Genomic DNA, 16,960 nt, shown 5'->3' with positions numbered 1-16,960 from the left:
CCCATAACTTTCTTTGGTCGTGTCGGAATTTCCCCAGGAACGGTAGCCGCATCAGTTCGAGAAGCACTCGATTTACTTTCATTGGACGTGTCGGAATATTTCCAATTTCGATGGTCGCATTAGTTAGAAAAGCACTTTCATAACTTTCGTTGGTCTTGTTGGAATTTTTCCAATCCCGATAGTCGCATTGAATCGAAGAACATTCTCATATCTTTCTTTGGAAGTATCGGAATTTCCCCAAGAACGATAGTCGCATTGGTTCGAAAAGCTCTCGCATAAATTTCTTTCGACGTGACGGAATTTTCCCAATACCGATAGCCGCATTGGTTCGTGAAGCACTCACATTACTTTCGTCGGACGTGTCGAAATTTTTCCAAGTTCGATAGACACGTTGATTGGAAAAACAATCTCATAACTTTCGTTCATCATGTCGGAATTTCTCTAATTCCGATAGACGCATTCGTTCGAAAAGCTCTCGCCTAACTTTAATTCGACTTATCGGAATTTTTGCAAGTCTGATAGTCACATTGATTTGAAATGAACTCTCATAGCTTTCTTTCGACGAGTCGGAACTTTCCCAAGATCGATAGTCGTATTGATTCGAGAAACACACTCATAACCTTCGTTCGACGTGTCGGAATTATTTCAAGCCCGATAGTCGCATTGGTTAGAAAGGCACCCACATTGCTTCCGTTCGGCATGTCCGAATTTTTCCAATCACGATAGTCGCATTTGTCCGAAAAGCACTCGCGTAACTTTCACTCGAATTGTCGGAATTTTTCCATATCCGATAGTCGCATTGGTTCGAAAAGCACTTGCAAAACTTTCGTTCGACTTGACGGAATTTTTCCAAGACCGATAGTCGCATTGATTCGAAAAGCACAATCATAGCTTTCTTTCGTTGTGTCGGAATTTTCCCTACTCCGATAGCAGCATTGGTACGAAAAGAACTCGCATTAATTTCTTGGACTTGTCGGAATATTTCCAAATCAGAAAATAGCATTGGTACGAAAATACTCGTATAACTATCGTGGACTTCTCGGAATATTTCCAATTACGACAGTCGCATTGTTTCGAAAATATTCGCATAACATTCACTGGACATGCCAGAATTTTTCCAAGACCGATAGACGCATTGGAACGAAATGTACTCACAAAACTTTCGTTCGACATGTAATAATTTTCCCAAGATCAGTAGCCATATTGGATCGAAATGCACTCGCCTAACCTTCGTTGAACTTGTTAGAATTTTTCCAATTCCGCTAGTCGCATTGATTCGAATTGCACCTGCATAATCTCCGTTGGACTTGTCAGAATTTTTTTAGTCTCGATAGTCGCATTGGACCGAAAACCACTCGCTTTCGTTCTTCTCGTCGGAATTTTACCAATTCCAATAGACGCATTGCTTCGAAAACACTCACATATAATTTAGTTGGATTTGTCGGAATTTTTCCAATCCTGATAGTCGCATTGGTCCGAAAAGTACTCGATAACTACCGTTAGACCTGTCGGTATTTTCCCAAGACCGATAGCCGCTTTGGTTCAAAAAGCACTCGCATTTCTTTCGTTCATCTTGTCGGAATTATTCTAATCCCGATAGTCGCATTTGTCCGAATACCACTCGCGTAATTTTCGCTCCACTCTTTGGATTTTTTCCATTTCCGATAGTCGCATTGATCGAAAACACTAACATATATTTAGTTGGACTTGTTGGAATTTTTCGAATTCCGATAGTCGCATTTATTCGAAAAGAACTCTCATAATATTCGTTCGACTTATCGGAATTTTTCCAAGTCCGTTGGCCGCATTGTTTCGAAATGCACACGCACAACATTCATTGGACTTGTCGGATTTTTTATTTCCGACAGTCATCTTGAATCGAAAACTCTCACATATACTTAGTTGAACATGTTGAAATTTTTCCAGTACCGATAGTCGCATTGATTCGATAAGCACTCTCTTTACTTTCATTGTCTTTTCGGAATTATTCCAGTACCGACTGTTGCATTGATTCGAAAACACCACATAGCTTTCGTTGGACTTATCGGAAGTTTCCAATTCCAATAGTCGCATAGGTCCGAAAACATCTCGTGCAAATTTGATTGGTTTCTCGGAATTTTTCCAAGACCGATAGTCGCATTGATTCGAAAATCACTCTCATAAATTTCGTTCGACGTGTCGGAATTTTTCCAACTCCGATAGTCGCATTGGTCCGAATTGCACCTGCATAACTTCCTTTGAAATCGTCGGAATTATTCTAATCCGGATTGTCGCATTGGTCTGAACACCACTCGCTCAACTTTTATCGACATGCAGGAATAATTACAATTCCGATAGTCGCATTTGTTCGAAAACACTCACATATATTTAGTAAGGCATCTCGGAATATGTCCAAACCCGTAGGTCGCATTAGTCCGAAAACCATTCGCGGAACTTTCATTCAAATTGTAGGAATTTTTGAAAGTCCGATAGACGCAAAGGTCCGAAAAGCACTCGCAAAGCGTTCGTTCGACATGTCGGAATTTTTCCAAGTCCGTCAGTCGCATTGATTCGGAATGCACTAGCAAAACTTTCGATCGATTTGTCGGTATTTTCTCAATTCCGATTGTTGAATTGGTAGGAATAGCACTCGCGAAACAACCTTTCGACGGATCGTAATTTTTGCATGTCCGATAGTCTCATTGCTTCGAATAGTACTCGCATAACTTTCGTCCGACTGGTCGGAATTTTTCCAAGTAGGATAGTCGCATTGGCTATAAAAGTACTTGCATTACTTTCGTTAGACTTGTACAAATTTTTTTATTTCTGATTGTCGCATTGGTTCGAAAAGCACTCGCATAACATTCGATCGGCTCCTCGCAATATTTACAGGATCGAATGTCGCAATGTTTAGAAAAGTATTCGCATAACTTTTGTTGGACTTGACGGAATTGTTTCAATTCCGATAGTCGTATTGGTTTGATAAGCACTCGCATAACTTTCGTTCGAATTTTTGCAATTTTCTCCAGATCGATGGTCGCATTATTTCGAAAAGCACTTTCTTAACTTTCGTTAGACGTGTCGGAATTTTCCCATTCCTGATTGTTGCACTGATTAGAATAGCACTCGCATAACTTTCGTTGGACTTGTCGGGATCTATCCAATTCCTATAGTCGCATTAGTTCGAAAAACACTCCCATCACTTTCTTCGGACTTGTCGGAATTTATGCAATTCCGATAGTCGAATCGATTCAAAAAGCTTTCGCATAACTTTCAGTCGAATTGTAGAAATTCTTCCAAGCCCGATAGTCGCATTTGTTTGAAAAGCTCTCGCATAACATTCGATCAACTTGTCGGAATATTTCCACGTCCGATAACCGCATTGATACGAAAAGCACTCGCAAAACTTTTGAAAGAATTATCAACGTACTTCAAATTCCGATAGCAGCATTGATTCGTATAGCACTCGCATAACTTTCGTCCGAATTGTCGAAATGTTTCGAAATCTGATAGTCGCAAAGGTTTGAAAAGTAATCGCATGACATTCTTTCGTCTTTTCGGAATTTTTCCAATTCCGATGTACGCATTGATCCGAAAAGCACTCACATAAATTTCTCATCGATATGTCGGAACTTTTCCAAACCGACGTTTGCCTTACTTGTCGTAATTTTTCCCTGTCCGACAGTCGCATTGTTCGAAATGCAATCGCATTACATTCGTTCGACATGCCGGAATTTTTAAATTCCGATAGTCGCATTGGCTCTAAAAGTTTTCGCATAACTTTCATTCGACATTTCGGAATTTTTTCGGTTCGATAGTTGCATTGTTTCGAAAAGCACTCTCAAAACTTCTTTCGAAGTATCGGAATTTTGCAATTCCGATAGTCGCATTGGGTCGAAATGCACTCGCATTACTTTCGATCGACTTGTCATTATTTTTCCTAGACCGATAGTCTCATTGATTGGTAAAGTAATCTCATAAATTTTGTTCGTCATGTCGGAATTTCTCTAAGTCCGATAGTCGCATTGGTTCGAAAAGCACTCATATAACTTTTGTTCGAATTGTCGATGTTATCCAAGTTCGATAGACGCATTGATTCGATAAGAACTCACATAACTTTTGTTCGATTTGTCGGATTTTTTCCAAGTCCAATAGTCGCATTTGTTCGAAAAGCACTCGCATTACTTTTGTTGGACTGGTCGGAATTTAATTCCGATAGCCACATTAATTCGATTACACACACATATCTTTCGTTGGACTTATCGGATATTTCCAATACAGATAGTCGCATGGTCCGAAAACAACTCGCGTTACTTTCATCGGCTTGTCTGAATTTTTCCAAATCCGATAGTCGCATTGATTAGAAAACACTCATATAACTTTCGATGGACATGTCTGAATTTTTCTAATCCCGATAGTCGCATTGTTTCGAAAACCACTCGCGTAACTTCCATCGACTTGTCGCAATTTGTCCAATTCTGATAGTCGCATTGGTTTGCAAAAGCACTCGTATAACTTTCGTTCGACTTGTCTGAATTTATTCTAGCCAGATTGTCGCATTGATACGTAAAACACTCGCATAACTTTCGTTCGACATCTCCGAACTTTTTCCAAGAGCGATAGTCGCCCTGATTCGAAAAGCACTCTCATAACTTTCTTTGGCCGTGTCAGAATTTTGACAAGAACGATAGCCGCATTGGTTCGAATAACACTCGCATTACTTTCGTTGGACCTGTCAAAATGTACCAATATTGATAGTCGCATTGGTTCGGATACTTTTGCATAACTTTCGTTGGACTTGCCGGAAGTTATCCAATCACGATAGTCGCATTGGTCCGATAACCTCTCGCGTAAATTTCATCGACTTGTGGGAATTTGTCAATTCCGACTGTCGCATTGGTTCGAAAAGTACTCGCATACCTTTTGTTCGACTTGTCTGAATTTTTCCAAGTCAGATTGTCGCATTGTTTCGTAAAGCACTCGCATATCTTTCTATCGGCTTATCGGAATTTTTCCAAGACCGATAGTCGCATTGATACGAAAACACTCGCATAACTATCGTGGATATGTCGGAATTTTACCAATCCTGATAGTGGCATTGGTCCAAAAAGCATTGCCGTAAGTTTCGTTCGACATGTGGGAATATTTCCAAGTCCGATAGACGCAATGATTCGAAAAGGACACTCATGATTTTCGTTCGACCTGTCGGAATTTTTCCAAGTCCGATCGTCGCATTGATTCGAAATGAACACTCATAACTTTCTTTCTACATGCCGGAATTTTCCCAAGACCGATAGCCGCATTGGTTCGAAAAGACCTCGCATTACTATTGTTGTTCGTGTCGGAATATTTCCAAGTCCGATAGTCGCATTGGTCCGAAAACCATTCGCGTAACATTCATCGGCTTGCCGGAATTATTTAAATTCCGATAGACGCATTGATTCGCTAATACTCACATAACTGTCGTTGGACTTGTCGAAATTTCTCCAGTTTCGATAGTCGCATTGGTCCAATAACCACTCGCGTAACTTTCAACGACTTGTCGGAATTTGACCAATTCGGATTGTCGCATTGGTTCGAAAAGTACTCGCATAACTTTTGTTCGACTTGTCTGAATTTTCCCAAGTCAGATTGTCGCATTTTCTCGTAAAGCACTCTCATAACTTTCGTTCGACATGTCGGAATTTTTCCAAGACCGATAGTCGCATTGATTCGAAAAGCACTCTCATAGCTTTCTTTCGACGTGTCGGATTTTTCCCAAGATCAATTTTCGCATTGGTTCGAAAAACACTGGTAGAACTTTCGATCGACTTGTCGGTATTTTTCCAAGACCGATAGTCGCATAGATTCATACAGCACACCAATAAATTTCGTTCGACGTGTCGGTATTTTCCCAAGACCGATAGCCCCATAGGTTCGAAAAGCACACGGTTTACTTCCGTTGGACTCGCAGGAAGTTTTCTAATCCTGATAGTCGCATTGGTTCGATAAGCACTGGCAGAACTTTAGTTCGACTAGTCGGTATTCTTCCAAGTCCGATAATCGCAATAATCGTAAAGCACACCCATAACTTTCGCACGTCGTGTCGGAACTTTTCCAATTCCGAAAGCGGTATTGATTTGATATCAGGTACATAACTTTCGTTGATCATGTAGGAAGTTTTCTAATCCCGAAAGTCTCATTGGTTTCAAAAGCACTGGCAGAACTTTCATTTGACTTGACGGTATTTTTCCTATTCCGATAGTTGCATTGGTTTAGAAAGCACTCACGTACCTTCCGTTCATCCTGTCGGAATTTTTCCACGCCCGATAGTCGCAATGATTCGAAAACACACACATAACATTTATTGGGCCTGTATGAATTTTTCTATTCCCGTTAGTCGCATTGGACTGAAAACCTCTCGTATATGTTTCATCGGCTTGTCGGAATATTTCCAATTCCGACAGTCGCATTGGTTCGAAAACATTCAAACATAATTAGTTGGACTTGTCTTAATTTTTCCAATTCCGAAAGTCGCATTGGTTCGAAAACCACTCGCGTAGCATTATCGGCTTCTCTGAATTCTTTCATTACCGATAGATGAATTGTTTTGAAAAGCACTCGCATAACTCTCGTTCGGCTTTTTGGAATTCTCCCTAGAACGATAATCTTATTGTTTCGAAAAGCACTCTCATAATTTTTTTTCGACGTGTCGGTATGTTCCCAAGACAGATAGTCGCATTGGTCCGAAAACAGCACGCTTAAATTCCATCGACTTACTGGAATTTTTCCAAGATTCATAGTTGCAGTGATTCGTAAAGCACTCTCACAATTTTCATTCGACATGTCGGGATTTTCCCAAGAAGGATAGCCGCATTTGTTCAAAAACACTCACGCAACTTTCGGCGGACTGGTTGGAAGTTTTCCAATCCCGATAGTCGCATTGTTCCGAAAACCACTCGCATTACTTACGTTGGTCGTGTAAGAATATTTCCAATTCCGATCTACGCATTGATTCGAATAGCACTCGAAGAACATTCGCCCGATATGCCGGATTATTTACAAGTTCGATAGTGGCAATGATTCTGAAAGCACTCTCATAACTATCGTTCATCTTGTCGGAAGTTTTTCAAGTCCGATAGTCGCAGTTTTTTCGGAAAGCACTCACGTAACTTTCGTTCGATGTGTCGGATTTTTTCCAATATCCTATAGTCGCATTGATTAGATAACATTCACATAACCTTCGTTGGACTTCTCGGATGTTTTCTAGTACCGATAGTTGCGTCAGGGTTGCGTCAGGGTTGCGTCAGTGTCCCCCCTGTGGGTAGGGGGTTAGAATACTCCCACAGTATTCCCTGCTTGTCGTATGAGGCGACTAAAAGGGATTGTATGAATGGTGTATGAATGTTCTCGTATGGCTATTCCTATCTTTACTCTTCTATCATTCTTTTATCTACTCTTCGCTCTCTATTGCTTCCGTCCGTTCCTTACCTTTCCCTTGGGGAGCCTGGCTCCCACCTACCAGAATAAAATTATGATGAGTACGACGAATGAGATAAGCGGGCATGGGAGGGATACCCATGCCACGGCAGTGTCAGGTGGTGGTAGGGCAGGCCACCCGCCGTCGTCAACCAACGACTGCCAGGAGTTTGGGGTAGGCAACCTGGCCCCAGCTCTGGATAATGCGTCAGGAAGTGCATCGCAGGTAGGCGGCCTGGCCTGCGGTGTGTCTAATGCGTCAGGAAGAGCAGGTAGTGATGAGGGCCACCTGGAGGAGTGGCAGAAGGCTGCCAGGGCGGCTGAAGGCATGCGTTTTGCCGGACTCACCATCAAACGGCAGACGCGGAAGGCGAAGCGTGTGAGGCCCGCAGTGTACTCGTCCGAGGAGGATGAATCGGTGTTAGACTGGCCCGTGCTGGGGGTAGGAGGACGAGCGGAGACCCCTGCCTTGTCTCAGGTGGAGACTGGTAGGGTGATTGACACGCTGAAGGAGGCCTCCATCGATGCCGAAAGAGCCAGGCTGAGATGCCGGAACCTCAAAGGAGACATCTCGGGGGTAATGAAGAGGACCCATAGAATAACTATGGAGGGACTCAAGACCCTGAGAGTTAGGCTCCAAAACCGTGAAGATGATCCTCCGTCGGCGAAGGAGACAATTGCGCAGCTGAAGGCTGAACTGAAAGCCATGGAGCTGCGCAACAAGGAAGTGTCAGAGGAGAACTCCCGCCTCAAAAGGGTAATCAAGAGGATGGAAACTCCCTTGATTGCCAAAACGAAGGATAGGACCCCGGACGCAAGGCATTCAGACGGGTCGGTGAAGGTACTGGCGGAGGCCGTCCGCAGTGTGCAGCAACAGCTGCAGCAAGTACAGCAGCAACAACAGCAACAACTGCAGCAAGTACTGCAACAGCTACACCAACAGCCGCAGCAGCAACAGCAGCAGCGTCAGCCGCAGCCGCAGAGACAACAGCAGCAGCAGCAACAACAGCGACAGCAGACGATGAGTGGAGCAACGACTTGGGCTGGTGGACCGCACAGGGGCCCCACACTCCGTGCTGAGTCCACTAGATCTCCTGCGAAGCAGGTAAGTGTAGGTAAGGCACTAACCCCGCAGGATGATTTTGTCCAGGTACTTGGCCGTAAGAGGAGGAGGGTCCAGAGGAGAGAAGCTAATGTACTCTCCCTGCATCAAGGGATGTAGTCAACGACGCTCAACCCTTGCGGGTACAGGCGCCCTCCAAGAAGAAAAGGAAGGGGAGAAACCGTGCGCAACGACGGAGGAGGAAGTTGCAAAGGGAAAGAGAAGTTGCTGCAATTTCCCTATCCTGTACCGAGGAGACGACGTACAGGGATGCATTTGTGCGGGCCACGGAAGGAATCAACCTGAAGGACCTGGGAATTGGCACCATGTCCTGCAGGAGAGGACTTACAGGTGCCTTTGTATGGCAGGTACGAGGCAAAGGGGCAAATGCGAAGGCCGACCGGGTGGCGGAGGCCTTGAGGAATGCTGTCCCAGGGGCAAAAATCACCCGCCACCTTCGTACGAGCACCATGAGGCTGGTGGGATTGGACGCGTACGCCAATGGTACCGTCATAAGGAACGCACTTTTGGAGGTGCGATCTGGAACGGACCCCAACCTCATTAAGGTCTGAGAGATCAGAATTGGCAGGGGCAGACTTGGTGAGGCCACTGTCACGGCTCCGATGCCTGTTGTCAGAGCGGCCCTGGAAAGGGGCAGAATAGAAGTGGGACTCACAAAGGTGAGGGTGCACGAACTCAGGCAGCGGCCCCTCACAATCCACCGGTGCCTTGCGCGAGGACATGTCGTGGCAACAGGCCCGGCCACAAAGTCTAGGACAGACTTGTGCTACATCTGTGGGAAGCCGGGCCACGTGGCCAAAGCATGTACGGACAAGGTGGCGTGCCCGGATTGCACAGATGCTGGTCGGAAGCAGACTAACTACCGAGCCGGTTCCTGGGAGTGCCCGGTTGTGCCTCCCAAGAAATGGGTGGACAAGGTGTTCGTGAGGGCACCAAATGGTGGTCCGGAAACAACGACAAACAGGAAAAGTGTAGTGTCAGGGAAAGGGACCCATAGAGGAATGTCACAGGATGACATGGAGGTGGAACAAGGGGTACCGGGCACCTCAATAGTGGTAGAAACAGCGGAGAGTCCACCGACAATGTTCTCTGCTGTTCTACAAACTAACACAAACCACGCGCGCCGTGCACAGGACTTGCTGGCACAGCGCATGCGCGAGGACAGAGTGGAGCTGGCGATCATTGCGGAACCATGGTGGGTTCCTCCGGGGGATGAGAGGTGGTTCTCATCCCTAGGAGGGACTTCACTCTCCGCGGTGCTTGTGGGCGAAAGTAGAAGACCCTGTAGCCTTGTGTGTAGGGGCCTTTTCTATGTAGCCGTTAAATGGGGGGACTCGCTGGTAGTCTCGGTTTACTTTCCTCCCAGCGAGAACATAATTATGTTTAGTAGACTCCTTGATGAGCTTGAGGAGCTTTTAGAAGCATTTCCCGCTCTCCCAGCGCTGGTGGCTGGCGACATTAATCCACGGTCCAGCAGATGGGACCCAGAAGGCAGGAGTAACCGGAGAGGTGAGTTGCTCTGTGCCTGGGCCAATAGAGTGGATCTAGGTCTGCTGAACCGGGTTGGCTGTCCTACGTGCGTTCGACCACAGGGGTCGAGCGTCATAGATCTAACGTGGGGCACGTCGGCGGCTGGCGTCCGCCTCTCGGACTGGAGAGTGGATGAGGCTGAGTCCCTGTCGAACCACCTACATATTAGATATAATTATAGGCACGAAGCTACAGGGGTCCGAAACTCTTGCACACAGGAGAAAAAGTTTCCTCGCTGGAAGATTAATTACCTGGATGAGGACTACTTGGCGGCGGCCCTCATCTCGGGAGAGTGGACGGGTGGAATTGGATGCGGGAGAAGTGCGATCAGTGCGGACTGTGTGGACAAGATGGTGAAGTGGGCACAGTCTACACTGAAACAGGCGTGCGACACGGCCATGTCCCGGGTAAGGGGACAAACCCGTGGTAGACGAAGTACTTACTGGTGGTCGGACGAACTAACGATCCTTAGGGCCGTTGCGACGACCACAGTAAGGAAACTTTCCAGGGCCAGGAAGAAAAAGAAGAACGGTGATGAAATAGTGCGGTGCCTGGACGCTCGAAGGGACGCATGGAGGGCACTTTCTAGGGCTATTAAAGTGGCCAAGAGGAACTCATGGAGGGACCTGCTGGACTCCATAGAGGAGGATCCATGGGGAAGACCCTACAAACTGGTCTTGGGGAAACTAAGGCCATATGCCCCACCAGTAACCGAAACCATGGAGGAGGAGGTACTGGAAAAAATCCTCTGTGAGTTGTTCCCAGGAGGACCGGGAGTTGACGAGCCGCAGGAGCCTACGCTATCGGAGGTAACTATCTCGGAAGAGGAGGTCTTGGCTGCTGCCGGGAAAGGAAGAGGAAGAAAGGCTCCTGGACTGGATGGAATACCGGGTGTGGTTGTGCGTGCTGCGTTGATACACTGTGGGAAAGGGTTGGCGCAGTGCTTTTCCGCATGCCTCAGCACAGGAAAGTTCCCAACAGCGTGGAAGATAGCGAGGCTCGTCCTTATCAAAAAGAAAAGGGACGCGCCCCCGGACTCATCGGGATCATATAGACCCATATGCGTGATTGGCGAACTGGGGAAACTATTCGAGCGGATAGTCGTTGGCCAGATCAATATCTATTTAGAGGAGACCCGTACCCTGTCGTCATCACAATATGGGTTTAGGCCGGGATGTTCCACTGTGGATGCCGTCCTCGATGTTAAAAACTTCGTGGAGGCATCGACGCGGATCGGGAAGGTGGTTATCCTGGTGAGTCTGGATATCTCGAACGCCTTCAATTCCTTGCCATGGACTGTGATCGTTAGGGCTATGGAGTGTGGAAAATTTCCACGTTACATAGTGGACATCATAAGGAGTTACCTGGACAAACGCGCCATAGCATACACGAACAAGTATGGACGCGTCGTGAAAAGACAAGTGTATTGTGGGGTCCCACAGGGATCCGTTTTGGGCCCTACGTTGTGCAACATTGCCTATGACAGTGTCCTCTGAATCCCGATGCCAGGTGGCTCCCGTGTCGTCTGCTATGCGGACGACACGGCCCTCCTGTCATCGGGATGGGACCTGTCGCAGGACATCGTGAACGCCGAGCAGGACCTGGAAGTCCTGGTAAGGGAGATCGAGGGATTGGGCCTTAAAGTGGCGCCACAAAAGACGGAGGCCATGGCCTTCCCTGCCTCTGCCTTCTGCAGACGCAGGAATGTCTCACCCCCTAAGATTTGCCTTAGAGGGGTTCGCGTAGAGGTCAGAACCAGTGTGAAATACCTGGGCATTGTGGTAGACTCAAAAATGTCGTTCAGGCCCCACTTTGAGGCCGTAATTCCCGAAGCCGAGGGTATCCTTCGGTACCTTGGAAGGCTCCTTCCGAACCTTCACGGACCGGGCGAGAGGAAGCGGCGCCTCTATAGCGGCGTGATCCACTCGGTGCTCCTATATGGGGCACCGGTGTGGTGGCGCGCCATTGTGGAGGATACGCGAATCGGGCGGGCTGTGCGGAGCCTCCAAAGGAAGGTGGCGATCCGGGTGTGTTGTGCCTATAGGACGATCTCCTTCCATGCGGCTATGATGATCGCGGGGATTATTCCTCTCGGTCATTTAGCACGCCAGCTGGCGGAAACGTATGCGGCCGTTAGAGGCGCGGAGGAACCTGTTTCCCCGCGCGCTAAGGCTGTATTGGGTGCTCTTGCCAGAAGGAGGGCAATAGAGGCATGGAAGGCTAAGGAACTAGAGTTTGTCGGGTCCCCAGAGGCAACGGGAGTGCGCACGAGTGCGGCCATTGCCGAATGGTTGGCTGAGTGGATTGGAAGGCCGTTCTCTATCGGAACGACATTTCATACCACGCAGCTGATGACCGGTCATGGATGTTTCTCGGCGTATTTATATGGAATAAGGAAAATCCCCTCCCTACGTTGTTTTCACTGCGAGGGGAGTGAGGATACGGCGGAACACACCCTGATCGACTGCCCGGCGCGGATGGATGCCAGGAATGAGTTGATTGCCGCGATGGGGGGAGGTCAGCTAACCCTTCCCGAGATAGTCAGGGTTTCCCTGACTGTCCCGGGAGGATGGGCGGCCTTTCGGTCCTTCGCTGGAAGGGTTATGCGCGCAAAGGAGGACGCTGAGAGGCGCAGGGAACGATTGCGTGCAGATGATGGATGTGTGAATGAGCGTGTGAGTTCGTACGCGGATGGGAGCGCGAACGATTGGCCGCATAGGAGAGTGATTCCAGTGCGGCCACCTCGGGCAAGGCTCCGAGCAGCTCAGGCGGCGCCTGGCTCAAGCGTCGCTCCTCTATAGACGTTAGCTCGTGTAATCGAAGATGAATCGACCTGGTCAGTACACCATGGTGTGGAAATCGGGCCAATATGTATATAGTCAGGAAGTATTTTGCGTCTCCAGGGGCTCGTTGGCTCCTGTCGAGTGCGCTACAGTGGAGTGAATGTGGATGTATGGATGAATGAGAGCAAGGCGAATACCGGCCTGGCTCACCGAGGAGGGGTGGTGGGTGAATTCGTAATACGCATATGTGTATTCCCGCCCACCACCTTGTTTCCTCAGCGCGTTAGTTATAAGAATCGGGAGGTTTTTTAGACGGTAGGCGACCCGTTCCTGGGAGCATTCCCAGGCGGGCTGAATCCGACACTCCTCTGAGTACCGGGCTCAGAGGGCCTATGAAGGTTTTTCCTCCTGACGAAACAAAAAAAAAAGAAAAGAAAAGGGTTGCGTCAGGGTTGCGTCAAATATCTTCCGTTCATCTTGTCGGAATTTTTCCAATTCCGGTAGTCGCATTGGTTCGTTAATACTCGCAAAACTATCGTGGACTTGTTAGAATATTTCCAATCCAGATAATCGCATTGTTCCGAAAAGAACTCACGTAACTTTTAGTCGAATTGGCGGAACATTTCCAAGTCCTATAGTCACACTTATTCGATAAGCATTCTCATTACTTTCGCTAGACGTGTCAGAATTTTCCCAAGACCGATAGTCGCCTTGATTCGGAAAGTACTCTCATATAGTTCCTTCGACGTGTCGGAATTTTTCACGTCCGATTGTTGCATTTGTCGGAAAAGCACTTGTAAAGCTCTCTTTGAACTTGTCGGAATATTTCAAGTTCTGAAAGTCGCATTGGTCCGAATAACATTCGCGTAATTTTCATGCGACTTGTCGGAATTTTTGCAAGTCCGATAGTCGCATTGATTCGAAAAATACTCTCAAAACGTTGTTCGTCTTGTCTGAATTTTACCAAGTTCTATAGTCGAGTAGACTCAAAAACTTCTCACATAGCTTTTGTTGTTCTTGTCGAAATTTTTCTAATCACGATAGTCGTATTGGCCCGAAAATCACTCGCGTAACTTTCATCGCCATGTCGGAATTTTTCCAACTCCGATAGTCGCATTGGTACAAAAAGCACTCGCCTAAATTTCGTTCGACTTGTCGGAATTTTTCCAACTCCGATAGCCTCCTTTGTTCGAAAAGCGCTGGCATAAAGTTCGCTCGACTTGTCGGAATGATTCCAATACCGATTGTCGCATTGAACTGAAAAGCACTCGTGTAACTTTTATTCGACTTGACGGAATTCTTCGAATTCCGATAGTCGCATTGATTCGACAAGCATTCTCATGACTTTCATTCGTCGTGTCGGAATTTTCCGAAGTCCAATAGTCGCATTGATTTGAAAAGTACTCTCAATACTTTCCATCGACTTGTCGTTTTTTCACCAAGTCCGCTAGTCGTACTGTTTTTGAAGGACTCTTATAACATTCATTCGACGTGTCGTAAATTTTAAATTCCGAAGGTCGCATTGGTCCGTAAACCTATCGCGTAACTTTCAATCGACTTATCGGAATTTTTGCAAGTCCGATAGTCGCATTGGTGCAAGAATACTCGCATAACTTTCGTTGGACTTGCCGAAATTTTTCCAATCCCGAAAGTCGCATTGGTTCAAAAAGCACTCCCATTACTTTCGTTGGGCATGTCAGAATTTGTTCAAGTCAGATAGTAGCATTCATTCGGATAGCACACCCATAACTTCCGTTCGACGTGTCGGCATTTTTGCAAGCCGAGTAGTTGCATTGATTCGAAAAAAACTCTCATAACTTTTTTTCGACGTAACGGAATATTTCCAATTCCGATAATCGCATTGGAGCGAAAATACTCGCATATCCATCTGGGAATTCTCGGAATATTTCCGATTCTGATAGTCGCATTGGTTCGAATATACTCGCATAACTTTCGTAGAACTTGCTGGAATTTTTCCAATCCCGATAGTCGCATTGGTCCAAAACCACTCGCGTAACTTTCATGCTACTTGTCGAAATTTTTGCAAGTCCAATAGTCGTATTGATTCAAAAAGCATACTCAAAACTTTCGTTCGACTTGTCCAAATTTCTCCAATTGCGATAGTCGCATTGGTTCGAAAAGCACTGGCATTATTTTCGTTGGACGTGACGGAATATTTCCAATTCCGTTAGTCGAATTGTTTCGATAACACTCGCATAACTATCGTGGACTTGTCGGTATTTTTACAATCACGATAGTCGCATTGGTCCCAAAAGCACTCGCATAACTTTTATTCGACATGTCGGAATTATTCCAAATCCGACAGTCGGATAGGTCCGAAAAGCATTCGCATCACTTCCGTTCGACTTGTCGGATTTTATCCAAGTCCGATAGTCGAATTGGTCCCAAAAGCACGCGCATTACTTCCGTTGGATTTGTCGGAATTTTTCCACCTCCGATACTTGCATTGATTCGAAAACACTCACATAACTTTCGATGGACCTGACGGAAGATTTCCAATCCCGATAGTCGCCTTGGTTAGAAAACCACTGGCGTATTTTTCACTGAATCGTCGGAATTTTTCCAATTTTCATAATCTCATTTGTTCGAAATGCACCTGCATACCTTATGTTGGACTTATGGGAATTTTTCCATGACTGAAAGTCGCATTGGTTCGACAACCCTAGCTTAACTTTCGCGGACTTGTCGGAATTTTTCTAATTCAGATAGTCGCATTGGTTGGTAATGACACACATAACTTTCGTTGGATTTGTCAGAATTTTTTCAATACAGTCATATTGGTCAGAAAACCACTCGCGAAAATTTCGTTCGACTTGTCGGAATTATTCCAATTTCGATAGTCGCATTGGTTCGAAAAGCACTAGCATATCTTCCGTTCGTTATGTCGGAATTTTTCCAAGTACGATCGTCGCATTATGTCGATAAGCACTCACATATATTTGTTCGACTTGTCGGAGTTTTTCCAATTCCGACAGTCGTATTGGTTAGACAACACTAGCATAACTATAGTGGACTTGTCGGAATTTTTCCAATCCCGATAGTCGGATTGGAGCAAAATGCACTCGCGTAACTTCCGTTGGATTTGTCGAAATTTTTCTAATTCCGATAGTCGCATTGGTTGGTAAACACTCGCATAACTTTCGTTGGTCTTGTCGGAATTTTTCCAATCCCGACATCGCATTGGTCCGAAAACCACTCGCATTACTTTCATTCGTCTCGTCGGAATTTTTCCAATTCCGATAGTCCTATTGATTCGAAAGCATTTTCAGAACTTTAGTTCTACTTGTCGGAATTTTATCAAGACCGATAATCGCATTGATTCGAGAAGCACTCTCATACCTTTCTTTCGACGTATCGGAATTCTTCCAATTCCGATAGTTGCATTGAATAGAAAAGCACTAGTATTACTTCCGTTCAACTGTCGGAATTTTTGCAAATACGTTTGTCAAATTGATTCGAAAAGCACTTTCGTAACGTTCATTCGTCGTATCGCAATTTTTCCAAGTCAAACAGTCGCATTGGTTCGAAAAGCATTCGCATAACTTTCGTTCGATGTGTCGGAATGTTCCCAAGACAGGTAGCAGCACTGCTACGAATATTCGTTCAAACTGTCGGATTATTTCAAGACCGATAGTCGCATTGGTTCGAAAGGCACTCTCATAACTATCATTGGTTACGTCGGAATTTTTCCAAGACCGATAGTCATATTGGTTCTTAAAGAACTCACACTCCTTTCGTTCCACGTGTTGGAATTTTCCCAAGATCGATACCAGCATTGGTTCGAAAAGCACTCTCATAAATTTCGTTCGACGTGTCGGAATTTTTCCTAGTCCGACAGCCGCATTGGTTCAAAAGGCACTCGCAATCCTTTCTATGGACGTGTCGGAATATTTACAATTCCGGTAGTCGCATGATTCGAAAATACTCGCATAACTATTGTGGATTTGTCGGAAATATTCCAATCCCGATACTTGCATTGATTCTGAAAAGTACTCTCATAACTTTCCTTCATCGTGTCGGAATTTTTCCAGGTCCGCTAGTCTCATTGGTTCGAAAAGCACTTGCA

The sequence above is a fragment of the Vespa mandarinia genome, unplaced genomic scaffold (assembly GCF_050613455.1).
Source record: "Vespa mandarinia isolate Hongniang unplaced genomic scaffold, ASM5061345v1 scaffold_61, whole genome shotgun sequence".
Taxonomy (NCBI): Eukaryota; Metazoa; Arthropoda; class Insecta; order Hymenoptera; family Vespidae; genus Vespa; species Vespa mandarinia.
Note: the sequence above shows the minus strand (reverse complement) of the source record.